Here is an 18,831-nt window from a genome sequence, read left to right as displayed (position 1 = left end):
ATCAGGAAAGGTTCTGGAAAAAAGTTTTTACATTTATCAATCTAATAATTGGCATCAAGTTATCATTGGAAATAAAATCAAGCAAAACAACCCATCTCGCCAGTATCTCTCTACATGATAATATTCATGCAAGTCATTTCTCCTGACAGTATAAACCCCTAAATATAGGGCGTTATAATGGAATACCCCGGTACACTTTAGGGCAGTGGTTCCCAAACTGTGTGCCGTGGCACCCTGGGGTGCCTCGGGACACTTGCAGGGGTGCCTCAGGATGGTGGTCCAGCACCAAATCAAATTATTTATGGTCAATGTAATGTAAATATGTGGACGAAGAGAAGCTCAAACCTGTCCACCACCAAATAACTGACCCGAAGGATGACAGATAAGCACAGTTTACTTCACTTTACTACAGTTTTCCTGAATTTCTCATTAACAAACTTTTGGCTTAGGGGTGCCGTGAAAATAATGCTGATAGTCTAGGGCGCCGTGGTACAATAAAGTTTGGGAACCACTGCTTTAGGGTATATTTACTAAGCGGATTTTTTTTTTTTTTTTAATGCCGCTGCAGTTCTGGCACTGAGAATTAAAATGGCAATAACACTAAATGCATCCAATGTTATTGCCATATAAAATCCTGCAGCCAGAACTGATGGGAAGCCACGGCTTTGTAAAGTCCCCTTGTGTTTAGTATTGCACAGATCATGGTGCCAGAATGAGCCACAGAGAAGGGTAATCAGTGTTATATACAGGTTGAGTCTCCCATATCCAAAATGCTTGGGACCAGGGTTATTTTGGATATCAGAATATTCGGTTGTTTGGAATATGTGCAAACCATAATGAAATATCTTGGGAATGGGACCCAAATCTAAACACAGAATGCATTTATGTTCTATATACACCTCATACACACAGCCTGAAGGTCATTTTAAACAATAATTTTTATAATTTTGTGTATCAAAAAGTGTGTACACATACATGAAATTCATTTGTTTCATATACACCTTATACACACAGCCTGAAGGTTATTTTATACTGTATTTTAATAATTTTGTGCTTGAAACAAAGTTTGTGTACATTGCACTATCAAAAAGCAAAGGTTTCACTATCTTAGTCATGCTAAAACTATTCCGTATTTCGGAATATTTGGATAAGAGAGACTCAACCTGTACAAGTAATCACACCACGCATGTACTGCAAGGCTTCCTGTTCAGTCAATGAAAAGCAAAAATTTAATTTGACCAGAAATTCCAGGCATTAAATATAAACAAATTAAAGGTAAGAATATTAAATAAGTATATACAATAATGAATGACTAATAGTTTTGTGCTGATGTATTGTGTGCCTCTGCTGCCGTGCACAGAGGAAAATATCAATTCCTATAAGCTCTTATAAAGATCTCTAAGTGAAGAATACAATCTTTAATGTTACCTCCTGGGGTACTTGTGTACTTTACGGACTCATCCTTTGATTGATGGTAATGTCTAAATCCCCTTCAAGGAGAGGACCCTGAGCAACCTTTAATGTCCCCTCACGGGCTCGCTACGCTCACCTCAAAGTTATATTCCCTCTCTATGCCCACTTGGATGGTAGGAAATGACGCTGGACACTGGGGGAATGACGCTGGACACTGGGAATGACTCTGGACACTGGCTGATGACGTCAGGGTCCTCTCCGTGAAGGGGATTTAGACATTACCATAAAAGGATGAGTCCGTAAAGAACACAAGTACCCCTCCTGGGAGTGATAGCTCGCTGTCCTTTATATATGTATGTTTAATCACAAATAATGCTATAGGTGAGCAGTATACAGCCGGACCCTGACCATCCATCACTGTGTCACTATCATCATATTACTACACGTTCTGACCCAATACGTCATAACCCGGCCCCTAACAATGTAACAGGCTGATCATCACAGTGACAGAAATATTATAACCACAATGGGGTCATTGAAAATATAACAGGCCCTAGGGTATTTCAATGGTGTGTGGTTATCTTATTATAATAAGCAAGCTATAGTAATATATAATTGTAAATATAACAGGCCCTAAGAGTTTTTCAATGGTGTGTGGTTATCATATTATAGTAAGCAACCTATAATAATATATGTACAGCAATAAAAATTAATAGTCAAATAACAATTAAACTAAACATACATGCACAAAAAAATGGTATAAGCAGAAATGATAAAAGATTCACTAAAAATGTCTGCAAAATTGAAACAATGTCAAGATGGTCTGCACGTCGCAGTGTAGCATGTGCGCCCTGTTCACGCTAGGCATACATGACACACGGTTACACCCAAGTAAGAAAGCATTTGTTCTGCTAGTAAAATACAGTAAGCATTTACTAGTGTGAATACAATAAACAAGACCTCTCCAATACGTCAAATGCATCTGTCATTTCTTGTGTACGACAAAAATAAAATAAAAAAGCTACATGTAATTGCCCACTTGATTTGCATAATTAAACAATGTTTGCTGGAAATTAAAAATATTCTTTGCACATGAGCAGAGGACCTTAGAGCACAGCCAGGGTATAGCAAATGTAATAAGAGCAGCTATACATAAACATGAGCTCAGTAAAAAGTATTTTGGGAAAGAACCCAAAATAAAGATTTCCAGCAAAGTGTACCCAAGGCTGCTATTATAGTGAATTATAAAAGTTAAATTAATATTTTCATTAGATAAGCAATTAAATAAACCAATGCCACATATTCCCCTATATATTCAGCGCTGCGAAATATGACAGAAAACTGTATAAAATTACAATATTAGAGTAATAAACTCAGTTTAATACACAGTACAGAAACAATAAATAAATGCAGTTTCCAGTGGTCCACAATTCTAGTTTATTCAACTTAAGTCCCCCATACATGTGTGATGATATGAGGAAATCTGGTGATTGTCCCAATAAATCACCAATGTATGTGCTTCCCCTATTGACGATTGCGATCAAAAAGTGATCGCAATCGCCAAATCAGAATGTTGAATTTTAGCGACCAATCTGGGGTGTAGATTGCTAATGTATGGTAACGATCAGCCGATTTGCCGATCGTTACTAGTAAAATGATGGGTCTTTCAAGATTGGCAGATCTTCCTGAAAATGATCTGCAAATTACTGAAAACTATCTGTAATGAATGGGTGCAGATCGGTGGACTGGGGAATCTGTAGATTGGGGGAATAAACTCAATCTGTATATTGTTCTTTTGTGATTGTTGATGTATGGGGGCCTATACTCGCTATATTCTGCAATCAGTAGGCTGACAGGCTTACTGAAATGTGTAAGTGATCACAGACACATCATGTATATCACTGCTGATGTTAGTAAAAATATTATATTTTAATTTTAAAGAAAATATTAGAATATTCAGATGCAGTGACATGCGGTATACAGGGATTGATGCTTTACTGAGTACTTGTTAAATAACATCCTCGGTAAGCAAGCCAAACCATGATAAATGTCATTTACAAGTCACTCTATTTACTATATAAAACCCCTGAAAAAAAATTACCTGTTTTTGCAGAATCACAGCCAGAAACCCAGAGTATGATCATTATAACCGTGATCCCCAGAGGTCTCACCCAGCCCATTTCCTCCTGTATAATGGTCTCAGGGAACTGGACAAGACTTCAGTACAGGTGACAGCACCAGGCACAGCGCACAGTGACTTCTCCACTGACATCTACCTTATAATGTTACAGAGGGATGAGACACACAGTGAGCCTCCCCCTATAGCAATATGTCATATATAAACCCACATAATTCAGGGGAGGGGGTACACATGTACCTTTATCACCCCATTACATCAACATTCTCTCCATTCTTTGTATAGTAACCATGTTCTCAACCTCCACAGCACCTATATTTATATCCAGATAATCTGTGTGAAGTTTCCATAAATGTCACATTATTTGCCCAAGATTAACTGAGTGTCTCTCACGCACTCACTGCCTGTGGCTTATTTCCTTATATGTCAAATTACATAGTTTCCTAAAAAGGATCATAAACTGTTACATATTACTATAAAGACTAACCGCCCCTTTATTCATTTATTTTATATACTTCTGTTATATGAAAAGTAGATGAGGTGTTTCTTTATTAGTGTAATTAATAAAGGAAAGAATGACATAATCTCATCTAATTCTATAACCAGGTGCTGAGATTCGATTACTGTGATCCCAGAGCCATACTAGTATCACCGAGTCTCCCATATTCATGGTAACCAAACACTGACCTGGTCAGTCCATGGCTGGGAGATGTTAGTGGGGAAGAGTCAGGACTGCACTCTCTCCATCTATCTCCCCCCCCTCTCTCTCTCTCTCCATCTATCTCTCCCCCCCTCTCTCTCTCCATCTATCTCCCCTCTCTCTCTCTCTCCATCTATCTCCCCCCCCTCTCTCTCTCTCTCCATCTATCTCCCCCCCTCTCTCTCTCTCTCTCCATCTATCTCCCCCCCTCTCTCTCTCTCTCTCCATCTATCTCCCCCCCTCTCTCTCTCTCTCCCCATCTATCTCCCCCCCTCTCTCTCTCTCTCCATCTATCCCCCCCCCCTCTCTCTCTCTCTCCATCTATCTCCCCCCCCTCTCTCTCTCTCCATCTATCTCCCCCCCCCTCTCTCTCTCTCTCCATCTATCTCCCCCCCCCTCTCTCTCTCTCTCCATCTATCTCCCCCCCTCTCTCTCTCTCTCCATCTATCTCCCCCCCTCTCTCTCTCTCCATCTATCTCCCCCCCCTCTCTCTCTCCATCTATCTCCCCCCCCTCTCTCTCTCCATCTATCTCCCCCCCCTCTCTCTCTCCATCTATCTCCCCCCCTCTCTCTCTCTCCATCTATCTCCCCCCCCTCTCTCTCTCCATCTATCTCCCCCCCCTCTCTCTCTCCATCTATCTCCCCCCCCTCTCTCTCTCTCTCCCCCCCCCTCTCTCTCTCTCTCCATCTATCTCCCCCCCTCTCTCTCTCTCTCCATCTATCAACCCCCCTCTCTCTCTCCATCTATCCCCCCCCCTCTCTCTCTCTCCCCCCCCCTCTCTCTCTCTCCCCCCCCCTCTGTCTCTCCATCTATCTCCCCCCCCTCTCTCTCTCCATCTATCTCCCCCCCCTCTCTCTCTCTCTCTCCATCTATCTATCCCCCCCCCTCTCTCTCTCTCTCTCCATCTATCTATCTCCCCCCCCTCTCTCCCCCCATCTATCCCCCATTCTCTCTCTCCATCTATCTCCCCCCCCTCTCTCTCTCTCCATCTATCTCCCATTCACTCTCTCCCCCCATCTATCCCCCATTCTCTCTCTCCATCTATCTCCCCCCCCCCCTCTCTCTCTCCATCTATCTCCCATTCACTCTCTCCCCCATCTATCCCCCATTCTCTCTCTCCATCTATCTCCCCCCCCTCTCTCTCTCTCCATCTATCTCCCCCCCCTCTCTCTCCATCTATCTCCCCCCCTTTCTCTCTCTCTCCATCTATCTCCCCCCCCTCTCTCTCTATCTATCTCCCCCCCCTCTCTCTCGCTCTCTCCATCTATCTCCCCCCCCTCTCTCTCTCTCTCTCCATCTATCTCCCCCCCCTCTCTCTCTATCTCCCCCCCCTCTCTCTCTATCTATCTCCCCCCCTCTCTCTCTCTCTCTATCTATCTCCCCCCCTCTCTCTCTCTCCATCTATCTCCCCCCCCTCTCTCTCTCTCTCTCTCCATCTATCTCCCCCCCTCTCTCTCTCTCTCCATCTATCCCCCCTCTCTCTCTCTCTCTCTCTCTCCATCTATCTCCCCCCCTCTCTCTCTCTCTCTCTCCCCATCTATCTCCCCCCCTCTCTCTCTCTCTCTATCTCCCCCTCTGTTTCTCCATCTATCTCCCTCACCCTATCTCTCACTTTCAATCTCTCCCCATCTATCTCTCATTCTCTCTCTCTCCATCTATCCCCATTCTCTCTCTCTCCATCTATCCCCATTCTCTCTCTCTCTCTCTCTCCATCTATCCCCCATTCTCTCTCTCTCTCTCCATCTATCCCCCATTCTCTCTCTCTCTCTCCATCTATCCCCCATTCTCTCTCTCTCTCTCTCCATCTATCTCTCATTCTCTCTCTCTCCATCTATCTCTCATTCTCTCTCTCTCTCCATCTATCCCCATTCTCTCTCTCCATCTATCCCCATTCTCTCTCTCTCTCTCCATCTATCCCCCATTCTCTCTCTCTCTCTCCATCTATCTCTCATTCTCTCTCTCTCCATCTATCTCTCATTCTCTCTCTCCATCTATCCCCATTCTCTCTCTGTCTCTCTCTCTCTCTCCATCTATCCCCCATTCTCTCTCTCTCTCCATCTATCTCATTCTCTCTCTCCCCATCTATCTCTCATTCTCTCTCTCTCCATCTATCTCTCATTCTCTCTCTCTCCATCTATCCCCATTCTCTCTCTCTCTCCATCTATCCCCCATTCTCTCTCTCTCTCTCTCTCATTCTCTCTCTCTCCATCTATCCCCCATTCTCTCTCTCCCCCCATCTATCTCCCATTCTCTCTCTCTCCATCTATCTCCCATTCTCTCTCTCTCTATCCATCTATCCCCCATTCTCTCTCTCCCCATCTATCCCCCATTCTCTCTCCATCTATCTCCCATTCGCTCTCCCCCCATCTATCCCCCATTCTCTCTCTCTCTCCATCTATCTCCCATTCACTCTCTCCCCCCATCTATCCCCCATTCTCTCTCTCCATCTATCTCCCATTCTCTCTCTCTCTCTCTCTCTATCCATCTATCCCCCATTCTCTCTCTCTCCATCTATCCCCCATTCTCTCTCTCTATCCATCTATCCCCCATTCTCTCTCTCCCCATCTATCCCCCATTCTCTCTCCATCTATCCCCCATTCTCTCTCTCCATCTATCCCCCATTCTCTCTCTCTCTCTATCCATCTATCTCCCATTCTCTCTCTCTATCCATCTATCCCCCATTCTCTCTCCCCATCTATCCCCCATTCTCTCTCTCTCTATCCATCTATCCCCCATTCTCTCTCTCCCCATCTATCCCCCATTCTCTCTCCATCTATCTCCCATTCGCTCTCCCCCCATCTATCCCCCATTCTCTCTCTCTCTCCATCTATCTCCCATTCACTCTCTCCCCCCATCTATCCCCCATTCTCTCTCTCCATCTATCTCCCATTCTCTCTCTCCATCTATCTCCCATTCTCTCTCTCTCTCTATCCATCTATCCCCCATTCTCTCTCTCCCCATCTATCCCCCATTCTCTCTCTCTCTCCCCATCTATCCCCCATTCTCTCTCTCCCCATCTATCCCCCATTCTCTCTCCATCTATCCCCCATTCTCTCTCTATCCATCTATCTCCCATTCTCTCTCTCTATCCATCTATCCCCCATTCTCTCTCCCCATCTATCCCCCATTCTCTCTCCCCATCTATCCCCCATTCTCTCTCCCCATCTATCCCCCATTCTCTCTCTCTCTCCATCTATCTCCCATTCTCTCTCTCTCTCCATCTATCTCCCATTCTCTCTCTCCATCTATCCTCCATTCTCTCTCTCTCTCTCCCCATCTTTCTCCCATTCTCTCTCCCCATCTCCCTCCCCCTCTCTCTCTTACCATCTCTCTCACTTCCTCTCTCTCTCCATCTTGCACCCAGGGGCGTCGAGAGGGAGGGGGGACGGGTACTAATTACCCGGGCCCAGGCTTGCTGGAGGGGCCTGGTCCGGCACCGCTCCCCCCCTCTTACATCACAGCAGCCCAGCACACTGGGAGACTGCTTACGGCTGCTAAGAATCAGCCACAGCAGTCTTCTATGCCTGTGGGGCTCACTGCGTGCCCCTCGCCATTTTTGTTTTTACACCTAAGGGGGCATATGGTCACACTTCCCATGGTTAGTCCACGTCCCCTTTTACCCGGGCTCGGCGCAGCTCTTGGTGGGCCTGCTTGCTCCCATTCTCCCTCTTGTTTAAACGCTGTTTCATGGGTGTGCATAAATTAGCCATTGCGATCTCCTTCGCAACATGAGAGCTCTCTGCATATCAGGAAATATGCAGTGTGTAATACAGGTCAGACCTCACTCAGACGCTGCATGACTGCCCAATCAGCGTCCATGTTCCCGATCGTTGGACAGATATGAGAACACAGCAGTGGGCGTCCCTATGCTCGGGTAATCTGTGAGAGATTGCAGCTGTGATTGCATTAGCATAAATCTCTTAAGGCTCCCATATATCAGCAATCTGAGAAATCACAAATGAACAATTTGAAGATTTTGTTGCCCGATTTTAGGATTTCCCAGTTTAGTATTTACTGGGATTTACACGACCAGTCCGACCCTGTATCAAGTACATAACACTATCAAAGTTAATGTTTTATTTTCTTCTATATGTTCTCCTACTGGCAATATATAAAGAGGAATTTGGAAGGACTACTGTGTAAACAGACTTTTGTCCTAATTGGCCCCTTATGGATATATGTTCAGAGACATCTTTGTAGTATCTGTATATTTATTTATAAATACCATTGTGTTGCACATAGAAAATAAATATATATATATATATATATATATATATTTGTTTGTATAGGGTAAGAGACAGCACTCAATACAAAAAAATGTGTAACGGGGTGCAAGATCCATAAAAATAATCATATATTCCACCTGTCTGATAAACAGATAGGAAGGATCAGCGAGTTCATGAAGAAAGTAGTAACATTTGTTTGAAAATGCAGAGCATATGTAAAAGCTGAACATACGTATTAATCACGTTTCATCAGATGCTGCTGATGAAAATCTACAGGATATATTTTTCTAATTTTGCCAACAAACTCACATCTAGTAAAAAATAAAAAGAGCAAAGATAACACCACCTGTTCTCTGAGATATGAGGCTTCACGCAGTTAGTTGTGGTATATTGTATGTATATTACAGAAATGACTTAATACGGATTTCCTGTTGGTTTCCTTTTAATAACAGAATACAAACCCCTGATCCGTTTCCTGCAATCATACAGTGTAAATATATTTGTGTAACCCGTGGGTTTAATCAGATACAGAATTGACTTGCAGAAATAGTAATCTCTAAGTTTTCTTTAATTTGTGTAATGAATGCAGTAAGTAATAGTTAGCAATATATAATCAGCTTAGTAAATGCACATTTCACACTGATATACACAGCTACATTAAATGCACATGGCTAAAAAATCAGCAATTTCAGGGTGTAATGAGGGCAATTTGATGTGCCATTGCCGGGGTTTCCACGCTGTTGCAGCAGCATATTGCAGGCATTGCTCACAATTAAACCGGACCCTTTGGCTGATAAAATGACTCACAAAAATCCTTAAAAAAAAAAAAGTACTTTATGGACAAATTTACTAAGCTCCCAGAAGCTAATCAGATGCTTATGATCTGTCTTCTTTAGTGTCAGCTTGCACTGATTCAAGTCAAAGCTTTATTATTCACAGTACTAATATTCTATTTAGTTCTCACACTGAGAAAGCAATAATAAATGATCCCAGAAATAATTAGTTTCCCCTGTGAAGTGTATACATATACCTTTAGGCAGTTATATTACTCCAATTCATGTATAACAACAATAGTACTTGTTTCCATTAATAGGTATACAATTAAATTAGTAGAATGCTGTTATAATGGCAAGATCTAGGATCCTATGTATCAAGCCATTTTTACATATTATGTAGAAACTGCAGTTTCTGCAGATTTTTATGTTTCTACCTCAGGGTCCTTAGGGATCCACAGGGATACCTTGGGGTATAGGTCTTGGCTCCACAGCCATGGGCACCACAGAGTTAAAGATGTCCTGCCAGGATGCACCGGGCCCCCTCCTATACCCCACCCCCAGGCCAAGGCACCTCAGTTTTCAGTAGGTGCCCGGCCGGGAGCCGGTCATCGCAGAGGGGGGCTGTGTATAACAGCCCCTGAAGATCATCTAAGAGCGGTAGCATAGGACTGTCCAGCGGACGTCCATGCTACCGCTCCGACACCCCCGCCGGCGCCGACCACCGGTAGTGATCCGGGGAGCTCGGCGGGCTCTTGGAGGTCTCTGCTAGCGGGGGCCTGGGACTGTGGCCGGACCTACGGGGGGCAGCAAGGTAAGAAGCGGGCGTCTGCGGTAGGCGCCCGCTGAATCACAGTCCGGCGTCCCCAGGGCTGGGGGCTCCCTGGGGACGGCAGTATAGTGGAGCCAGGCGGATGCCTGCGCTCTCCACTAGACCACCAGGGATACGGGGCTGGAGCGTTGCGGAACACGCTCCAGCATCCCGGGGGGTTAATGGCCTGCCAGGGGAGGATGCCTTCCCTGTAGCGCACAGGAGGCTCGTCCCCATCACTGCTCTCCGCCACCTTACGCAGAGGTTTTGGCGGGCTGAGGCAGTAATCCTCCCCAGGCCCGCCTCCCTTCATCCTCCGGCGGCCATTTTATGAGCAAAGACGCTGTGGTGCAGGGTGCGGAGCCTGGGTGCCCCTTACATACCTCTCCTCCCAGTATAAGGTCAGCGTATGTAGCGCTATCACTGCCAGGCTGCTGGTCTGTGTTAGTGATAGTGCATTTAGTGCAGGGTTTCTGCATTGTATGTGACTTTATGCTAGCGCTGTGTGCCTGATCTTTCACTGTCAGCCATTTTACTATCCCTATTTCTTCCTCCTGACCAGCCCTCTCAGTGCCAGTACTGTCAGGGTAGGAATTTACCTCACAGTTTTAGATATTTCTGTGAGAGGAGAGTCACATACCACTATGTCCAGTGAGAACTCTGTTAGAGGAGCACCTCTCCTATTTTCCTGCTCCAGATGTAAAGCAGGTGTGGGGGAGGGGGCGGTACTCCAAGATGGGTTATGTGCTGCATGTTTGGCCATCCCTGGTACCTCTGCTGTACCCAGCACCTCTCAGGAACCACCTTGGGCTTGTTTTGCACAAGCCCTGACTGTTGTTGTAAATAGGCTTGTAGCCCCTCCTACGTTTCCACAATTGGGGTTTGCACAGCAGGCGGTAGTCCCGCCTCCTGTTCTGGGAGTTCCAGGACAGATAGTAATGCAGTGCCCCCCGCAACAGGTCCTTAATCAGGCTGACCCAGGTTTGTCTGATTCTGGGGTGCGGAGCACTCAGCAGGATCAATCCAGACCTGCTAAAAGATAGTTATTGTCATATCCATCCGCTCAGGATGAAGAGGATGACGGGTCGTCTGATGAGGGCGAAATTGTAGATTTTTCGGACACTGACACCCCTCAAGCAGAGGCTAAGTCTAGTATTTACATTCCAGGCCTCATACGGGCAGTCCGTGCGGCCATGGTAATTACTGACGACAACTTACCTGCAGCGCCTACTCATGCTTATTTTAAAGAGGTTAAAGGAGCTACAGCAGTTTTCCCTCTATCTGGTCAGCTAGTTGATCACATGGAGGAGGCCTGGAAATCTCCAGGAAAAAGGTTTCAACCTCACAAGCGTCTGGCTCGTACTTATCCCTTTGCGGAAGATTACTTCACTAAATGGGAGTCTCCTCCTCAGGTGGATTCTCACGTTACGTGCTTAGTAAAGAGCGCAACTTTGCCTATGCAGTCTATGTCTTCTCTGACGGATACTACAGACCGTAAAGTGGAGGTGTGCCTAAAGTCTATCTATTCCCTTGCTGGAGGAGCATCTAGACCAGCTATGGCTGTCTGCTGGGTGGCCCAGGCTATGGAAAGGTGGGCGGACGCTTTGGAGGCATCATTCGCTTCTGAGGGTACCAGCGAACAGGTTATGTTAGTAGGTAACCTTCGGGATTCCGCTACGTACATTAACGAAGCAGCTTTGGAATTGAGCCTGCTTACTTCTAGGATTTCTGCGGCGGCTGTGGCTGCTCGACGCTCCTTGTGGTTACGTTCGTGGAGGGAGGACACTGAATCTAAGAAAGGCTTGGAATGCTTACCCTACAATGGACAGGTCCTGTTTGGACCAGCCTTGGACAAAATAGTAGACAATCTGCGTGTCTACCCTCAGCCCCGACTCCGTCTGGGTCTAAAAATCCATCCTTTCGGCCTATCGCCCTCCGGGAAAACCAAGGGTTCAGTCCTTTCCGAGACCTTCGGGTCCCAAAAAGACCGCTAAGACCAAGAAGCAAGCTTGGAGTACCAGACGTCCAGCTGCCAAGCCGGACAACAAACCCTCAGCCTGACGGGTTGGGCCTCCCCTTGGGGGGTCCCAGGGTGGGAGGCCGACTTCTGCAATACGCCCAGTGTTGGTTCAAAACCACCACAGACACTTGGGTACGGGAGGTGGTATCTCAAGGATATGCCCTCTTCTTCCGCAGAAGGCCTCCTCATCAGTTCTTTGTAACAGCAGGTCCTTCAGATCCAACGAAGGCTCTAGCGATCCAAGAGTCGGTGCGTTCTATGCTTCAAATGGGAGTAATAGAACCTGTTCCATTATCCCTGAGAGGGACCGGATATTACTCCAACCTTTTTCTGGTTCAATAACCAAATGGATCATACCGACCTATACTCAACCTCAAGTCCCTGAACAAGTTCTTAAGGGTCCCTCGGTTCCGAATGGAGACTCTGCGTTCTATTTTAGCTATGCAGCCTGGGGATTTTATGGTGTCCCTGGATATTCAGGATGCTTACCTGCATACCCCCATTGCCAGGGTTCATCAGCGTTACCTCAGATTTACAGTGTTGGACCTCCATTACCAGTTTCAGGCCCTACCGTTTGGCCTTTCCACGGCTCCTCGGGTATTCACAAAAATAATGGCGGCCACGGCGGCACACCTGCGGTTGCAGGGAGTTCGCCTGTTACCTTGCTTGGACGACCGTCTGTTGTTGGCAGGGTCACCACAAGTCCTTTGCAGCCATCTACAACTGACAATATCGGTATTGCAGGCTCACGGCTGGATAGTGAATTGGAAGAAGTCCTTTCTAATTCCTTCTCAGAGAATGGTCCATCTCGGGGCATTGTTGGACTCTCAGCAACAGAGGATCTTTTTGACGGAGGAAAAGATAGCCCTGTTGCAGTCCAAGATACGCAATGTTCTAAGCAGTCGCCGAGTGTCTCTTCTCTCGGCGATGAAATTACTGGGTTCCATGGTGTCAACGTTCGACATGGTGGAGTATGCCCAGTTCCACTCCAGGACTCTACAAATGTTGATCCTGTCCAGATGGGACAGAAATCCCCGTCGAATAAAGACGCAGATGATCAGGCTCACTCCGGAAGTGCGCCTGTCTTTGATGTGGTGGTTACAAAAGTCTCATCTCAGCAGGGGACGTCCGTTTTGGATTTCGGATTGGGTCCTTCTAACAACGGATGCTTGCCTTCGGGGCTGGGGCGCTGTGACAGGCAATCACGTCTTCCAGGGCCGGTGGACGTCGGAGGAATCGAACCTGCCAATCAATATATTGATAAATTCGAGCAGTGTTCAGGGCGCTGCAGCAGGCAAGACCGTTCCTGCTAGGGAAACCTGTGCAGGTTCAGTCAGACAACGCCACCACGGTGGCTTACCTAAATCGTCAGGGAGGAACTCGAAGCCAAGCGGCTCTAAGGGAGGTGTCCCGCATTCTGACTTGGGCAGAAGGCAATCTGCCAGCCATTTCGGCCGTCTTCATTCCAGGTGTGCTGAACTGGGAGGCGGACTTCCTCAGCCGCCACGATGTACACCCGGGGGAATGGTCTCTTCATCAGGAGGTGTTCCAGCTCTTGGTGGACAAGTGGGGTCTTCCCGAAATAGACCTCATGGCCTCCAGACACAACCGCAAGCTGTGGGCGTACGGATCCCGAACAAGAGACACAGGAGCTCTCCTGGTGGACGCTCTGTCGGCACGATGGAACTTCCAATTCGCGTACCTGTTTCCTCCATTCTCCCTGCTGCCTCAAGTAATTCGAAAGTTCAGGCAGGAAGGAGGCAAGATCCTGCTGGTGGCCCCTGCGTGGCCCAGAAGGAGTTGGTACTCGGATCTCCAGTGTCTATCCATCGACACTCCTTGGCTGTTACCTCAGAGGCCGGACCTATTGTCTCAGGGTCCTTGTCTCTACCCGGACCTGAGTCGGCTATCTTTGACGGCGTGGCTCTTGAGACTTCCCTCTTGAGGTCCAAGGGTTTCTCTAGAGCGGTGGTCAATACCATGTTACATGCTCGTAAGCCGGCTTCAGCTAGAATTTACCACAGGGTGTCGCATAACTATTTTGAGTGGTGTCGCCCTAAAGCGTACGATCCTCACGAGTTTAGAATATCGAGAGTGTTGGCTTTCCTTCAGGCAGGCTTGGATTTAGGTCTACGCCTTGCTTCACTGAAGGTGCATGTTTCTGCCCTGTCGGTTTTGTTTCAACATAGGATTGCCACACGGCCTGATATCCGTACCTTTATGCAGGGTGTCCTTTGCATCCAGCCTCCCTATGTCCATCCGGTAGCTCCATGGGATCTGGTTGTGGTTCTGAAGGCACTACAGGATCCTCCATTTGAACCTCTGGGTTCTGTGGATCTGAAATGGCTTACGGCAAAAACAGTATTCCTTTTGGCTATTGCTTCAGCCAGAAGGGTGTCGGATTTGGGGGCTCTTTCGCGTCGTCCCACATTTCAAATTTTTCATTCGGACAGGGTGGTACTTCGTACCAGTCCCGAATTCCTTCCTAAAGTAGTGTCTAGTTTCCACATTAACGAGGAAATTGTGGTCCCAGCCTTTAATTCATCTGATCTCTCAGCTGGTGAGGCTTCTTTGGATGTGGTACGGGCTCTGCGGATTTACGTGGACCGTACCAGTTCTTTGAGAAAATCAGACTCTTTGTTCGTCCTATATGGATTTCATAGGAGGGGTTGGCCTGCCAATAAACAGACTTTGGCACGCTGGATCTGCATGGCGATCTTTGAGGCATACACTCATGAGGGACTTCCAGTGCCACCCTCTGTGAAAGCTCATTCTACAAGATCTGTGGGACCTTCGTGGGCAGCTCGACGTGGCACCTCAGCTCTTCAGCTTTGTAAGGCGGCCACGTGGTCCTCTGTCCATACTTTCGTCAAGCATTACACCTTTGACACATTTGTTTCTCAGGATGCTTCCTTCGGGCAGCGGATTCTCCTCTCGGCACAGGAGCGTCCCCTCCCTTGAAGGATACTGCTTTGGGACATCCCCAAGGTATCCCTGTGGATCCCTAAGGACCCTGAGGTAGAAAACAGGAGATATGGTAAGAACTTACCTTTGTTATCTCCGTTTCTACGAAGTCCTTAGGGTCCACAGGGCGCCCGCCCTGACGCCCTGTGCTTCCGTAGGGTGTTGTTCTGGTCACCAGTTTCTGTCTCCCTTTTCTATGAGAATGTGAATCTTGTGTGTTCCAGACTTTCTTCTTCCTTTTTCCTCTCACCCGGCCTATGGCTTGATACTAAAACTGAGGTGCCTTGGCCTGGGGGCGGGGTATAGGAGGGGGCCCAGTGCATCCTGGGAGGACATCTTTAACTCTGTGGTGCCCATGGCTGTGGAGCTAAGACATATACCCCAAGGTATCCCTGTGGACCCTAAGGACTTCGTAGAAACGGCGATATCAAAGGTAAGTTCTTAACATATCTCCTGTTATCGATCCTATGTACTAAAAGCACAAAGCATGAGAGATCATAGAAATCTCCAGCAAAGTGCTAATTAGCGCTGCAAATCAAAGTCCCCATATCAATGGGGACTACGATCTGACCCCTATGTACTAAACCCCAAAAAGCGAAGCCTTTCGGAGTTTAGCCCTGGTAGTTTATACCATCGTCAGGTGGTGCAAACCACTGTAAGCCTATGGGGGCAGGAGATAGATCTTTTGATATCTCCCCCGCAGCCCCTGGCCGGCTCTGGAAGCTGCGCAGTGTCAGCTTCCCCCGGGAAAGTCACTCACTCATGGCAGGGAAATAACTCACTGAGACAGCGGCTACCACATCCGCTGTCCCCGAGAGTTCCCCGTAGTACATAGCCGGGATAATTTTTATTAAAATTAAAATATCCCCGGCAAGTTAGGCACATAATAATCGTGACTGGTCTGCGATGACTAGTAAATAGACCCCCTAGTGTTTGAACTAATTGAGCTTATTGTACATAGCAAAATATGTGAGGGGATAAAATCCCCTCTTATGATCATCTTCACAGTTAGTAGTATTACATAGAGGAGGTATACATATATTATTAGGTAATTGATGTTATTCCAAAGTTACCAATGAGTACACTCCAAATAATAATATTTATTTCTACCCAGTGGGCAGACAGTTGGAATAAATAAAATACTAATATTTATAACCAGAACTGGTATTTAAACTTTATTAGCTCATTTTATCAAGCAAGATACACGAGTGTGTCAACAGGGATAATATCCTCTCTCAGCTCCTTTATAGCGTGTGTGTGTGTGTGTGTGTGTGTGTGTGTGTATATTATATATATATATATATATATATATATATATATATATATATATTCCACGCTATGCCGGCACTCACCAATAATCCAGACTACACTCCGGTGCCCGTCTAGTATGCAGTAACAATGTCCACCCAAAGAGAAGACGGCACTCAGAGATTTTGCAAAAGTAGTAATGTATTCCATAGAGGCCAACAGGCCGGGGTAATGTATTCCATAGAGGCCAACAGGCCGGGGTAATGTATTCCATAGAGGCCAACAGGCCTGTTGGCCTCTATGGAATACATTACTACTTTTGCAAAATCTCTGAGTGCCGTCTTCTCTTTGGGTATATAAATAAATAGATAGATAGATAGATATATATATATATATATATATATATATATATCTATCTTACATAGCAATTCCATGAAAATTGACAACGTTTCGGTCAAGACCAACAACAATTCATCAGTGCAACAACCGCAGCATAAAGGATCAAGGAACAGCATCACAAACCACCTTACCTGAGCTTCCTTAACTAGCCACCATTCCCGCCTGTCTGATTGTGGCGTGTGCCCGGACCGGAAATAGAGTGCGTTTCACCCTGCGTAAGTGCGCCTGCGGTATAGACAAGATAGCTTGCTATGCAACTAAATCCTAATTTCAGTAGGTCACCACCAAAGTAACGCACCCAGACCAGAATCTAATCATTCACACTACAGTAAAGTATACAGTAAAGCTGGCCACACACTAGACCAACTTACATCCAACCAGCCAACTTGTTGATTGGCTGGAATGAAAATCTGGTAATGTATGGGAGTAACTGATGATCAGCAATTTGTTCCTAAATGCCAGAAAACGGATGAAAATGGCGTCAGACAAGTTTGTTAAATGTTTGATCTAAGCTATTTGTTCAAACAACAGTTTTTAGTCCATGTTCCGAAGTTTGGGAGCAAATTGCTGATTGTCATTTGCTTTCATACCTTACCAGGTTTTCATTCCAACCAATCAACTAGTTGGCTGGTTGGACAGATAATCTTTAGATGTGTGGCCAGCTTAAGTCTATAATATTGTGCGACTAGGCACTGACGTTTACACTGTGTCTCGGGCAAAGCGCATAACTTTATTGCACATAAACAAATAGACAAAAAACATCAGGTTAGGGTTAGGTGGCACTGGGAGGGTTAGGCTGTGGGTTGAAGTTGGGTAGCACCTGGAGGGTTTGCCTCTGGGTGGAGGTTAGGGTTAGGCACTAGGAGGAGTGTTAGGGTTATCAATTAGGAATAGGGGGTAAAATACTCACCAGAACAATGCTAAGGAGACGTTGTTGCCAGAACTTCTCTGTGTGTGACCCCCGGGACCAGGAAGAATAAGCTGGAGCCACTGTTGCCACCAGGAGAAGGTGAGACACCACTAGACCACCAGGGACAGTTATTACGATAGTTCATCATGTCAGCATACCATGTAGACAGGATGAACCCTGTTGACATTCTCATGTCGAACTGATGACTGTCAACATGGTAACTTCTGCACTATATATACCCAGCTACACGGAATAGACGGCTGTGGTTGTGACCTCGCACTATAGCTCTACACACTGCAATACATCCTCATTAGTCTTAGATCATGTGTATAGTACACTGGTCACATATAATAGAGTAATACTAACCTTTACTTCCAGATGGCCTAGAGGAGCTCTCCACTCTCCATTGTTCAACAGGGTGAGCGAGCACAGCAACCTGCTAAGGAAGATACAATCTTTGTATCAGAAATAACAGAATTATTATAGTGCAAAAAATAAGGACACACAGGAAGAGTTATTACAGTAGACAAGGTGACACAAAATGAGAGTTATGGTAAGAACTTACCTTTGTTAACTCTCATTCTTCGAAGTCTATAGGGTCCACAGGGAGACCTTGGGTGTAGGTGATGGGAACCAATCTGGGCACCGCGCAGTTAAAGCTTTTCAGCTCCCAGGATGCATTGGGTCCACTCTCCCTATACCCCGCCCCCGAGCCACCTCAGTTGGTAACAAGCCAAAGGCCGGAGGAAGATAAGAGAGAAGGAATATTGGTACACACAACAGACTCACAGAGAAGGAGACTGGAAACCGGTGACCAGCAGGATAGCCCATATGAAGCCAGGTGCGTCAGGGCGTGTTCCCTGTGGACCCTATGGATTTTGAAGAGTTAACAAAGGAAAGTTCTTACCATAACTCATTTTCTTCTTCAGGGTCCATGGGCTCCACAGGGAGACCTTGGGGATGTCCCAAAGCCTTCCTTTTAAGGGTGGGGACACTCCTACGCTGAGAGGAGAATCCGGTGCCCAAAGGAAGCATCCTGAGAGGCAAAGGTATCAAATGCATAGAACCTCAGAAAGAGATCACTAGCACAAGTCACATACAATGCAGGAGAGACGCTGCCAAACGGCACTATACTCAACTACATAGACGCAGTGTCCGGTGGGAAATAGCGCTACATACACTAACCCTGGGGAGAGGTATGCAGGGGGACCGGACCACGCTTCGACTGC

General features: G+C 46.4%; 1 protein-coding gene across 1 annotated transcript in view; it reads right to left on the bottom strand.

Moving 5' to 3' along the window:
* Positions 1 to 18,831, bottom strand: part of LOC148506097 (uncharacterized) — a 205,770-nt gene that overhangs the window by 164,015 nt on the left and 22,924 nt on the right. The window contains exons 2-3 of the mRNA XM_088447270.1: positions 17,969 to 18,038; positions 16,824 to 16,917 (exon numbers count right to left, since the gene is read on the bottom strand). The gene's annotated coding sequence lies outside the window, so the exon portion shown is untranslated. The remainder of the gene's footprint in view (positions 1 to 16,823; positions 16,918 to 17,968; positions 18,039 to 18,831) is intronic.

Source organism: Taudactylus pleione, unplaced genomic scaffold, assembly GCF_031769625.1.
Source record: "Taudactylus pleione unplaced genomic scaffold, aTauple2 ptg000427l, whole genome shotgun sequence".
Lineage (NCBI taxonomy): Eukaryota > Metazoa > Chordata > Amphibia > Anura > Myobatrachidae > Taudactylus > Taudactylus pleione.
This window is presented reverse-complemented; position numbering and strand designations above follow the sequence as displayed.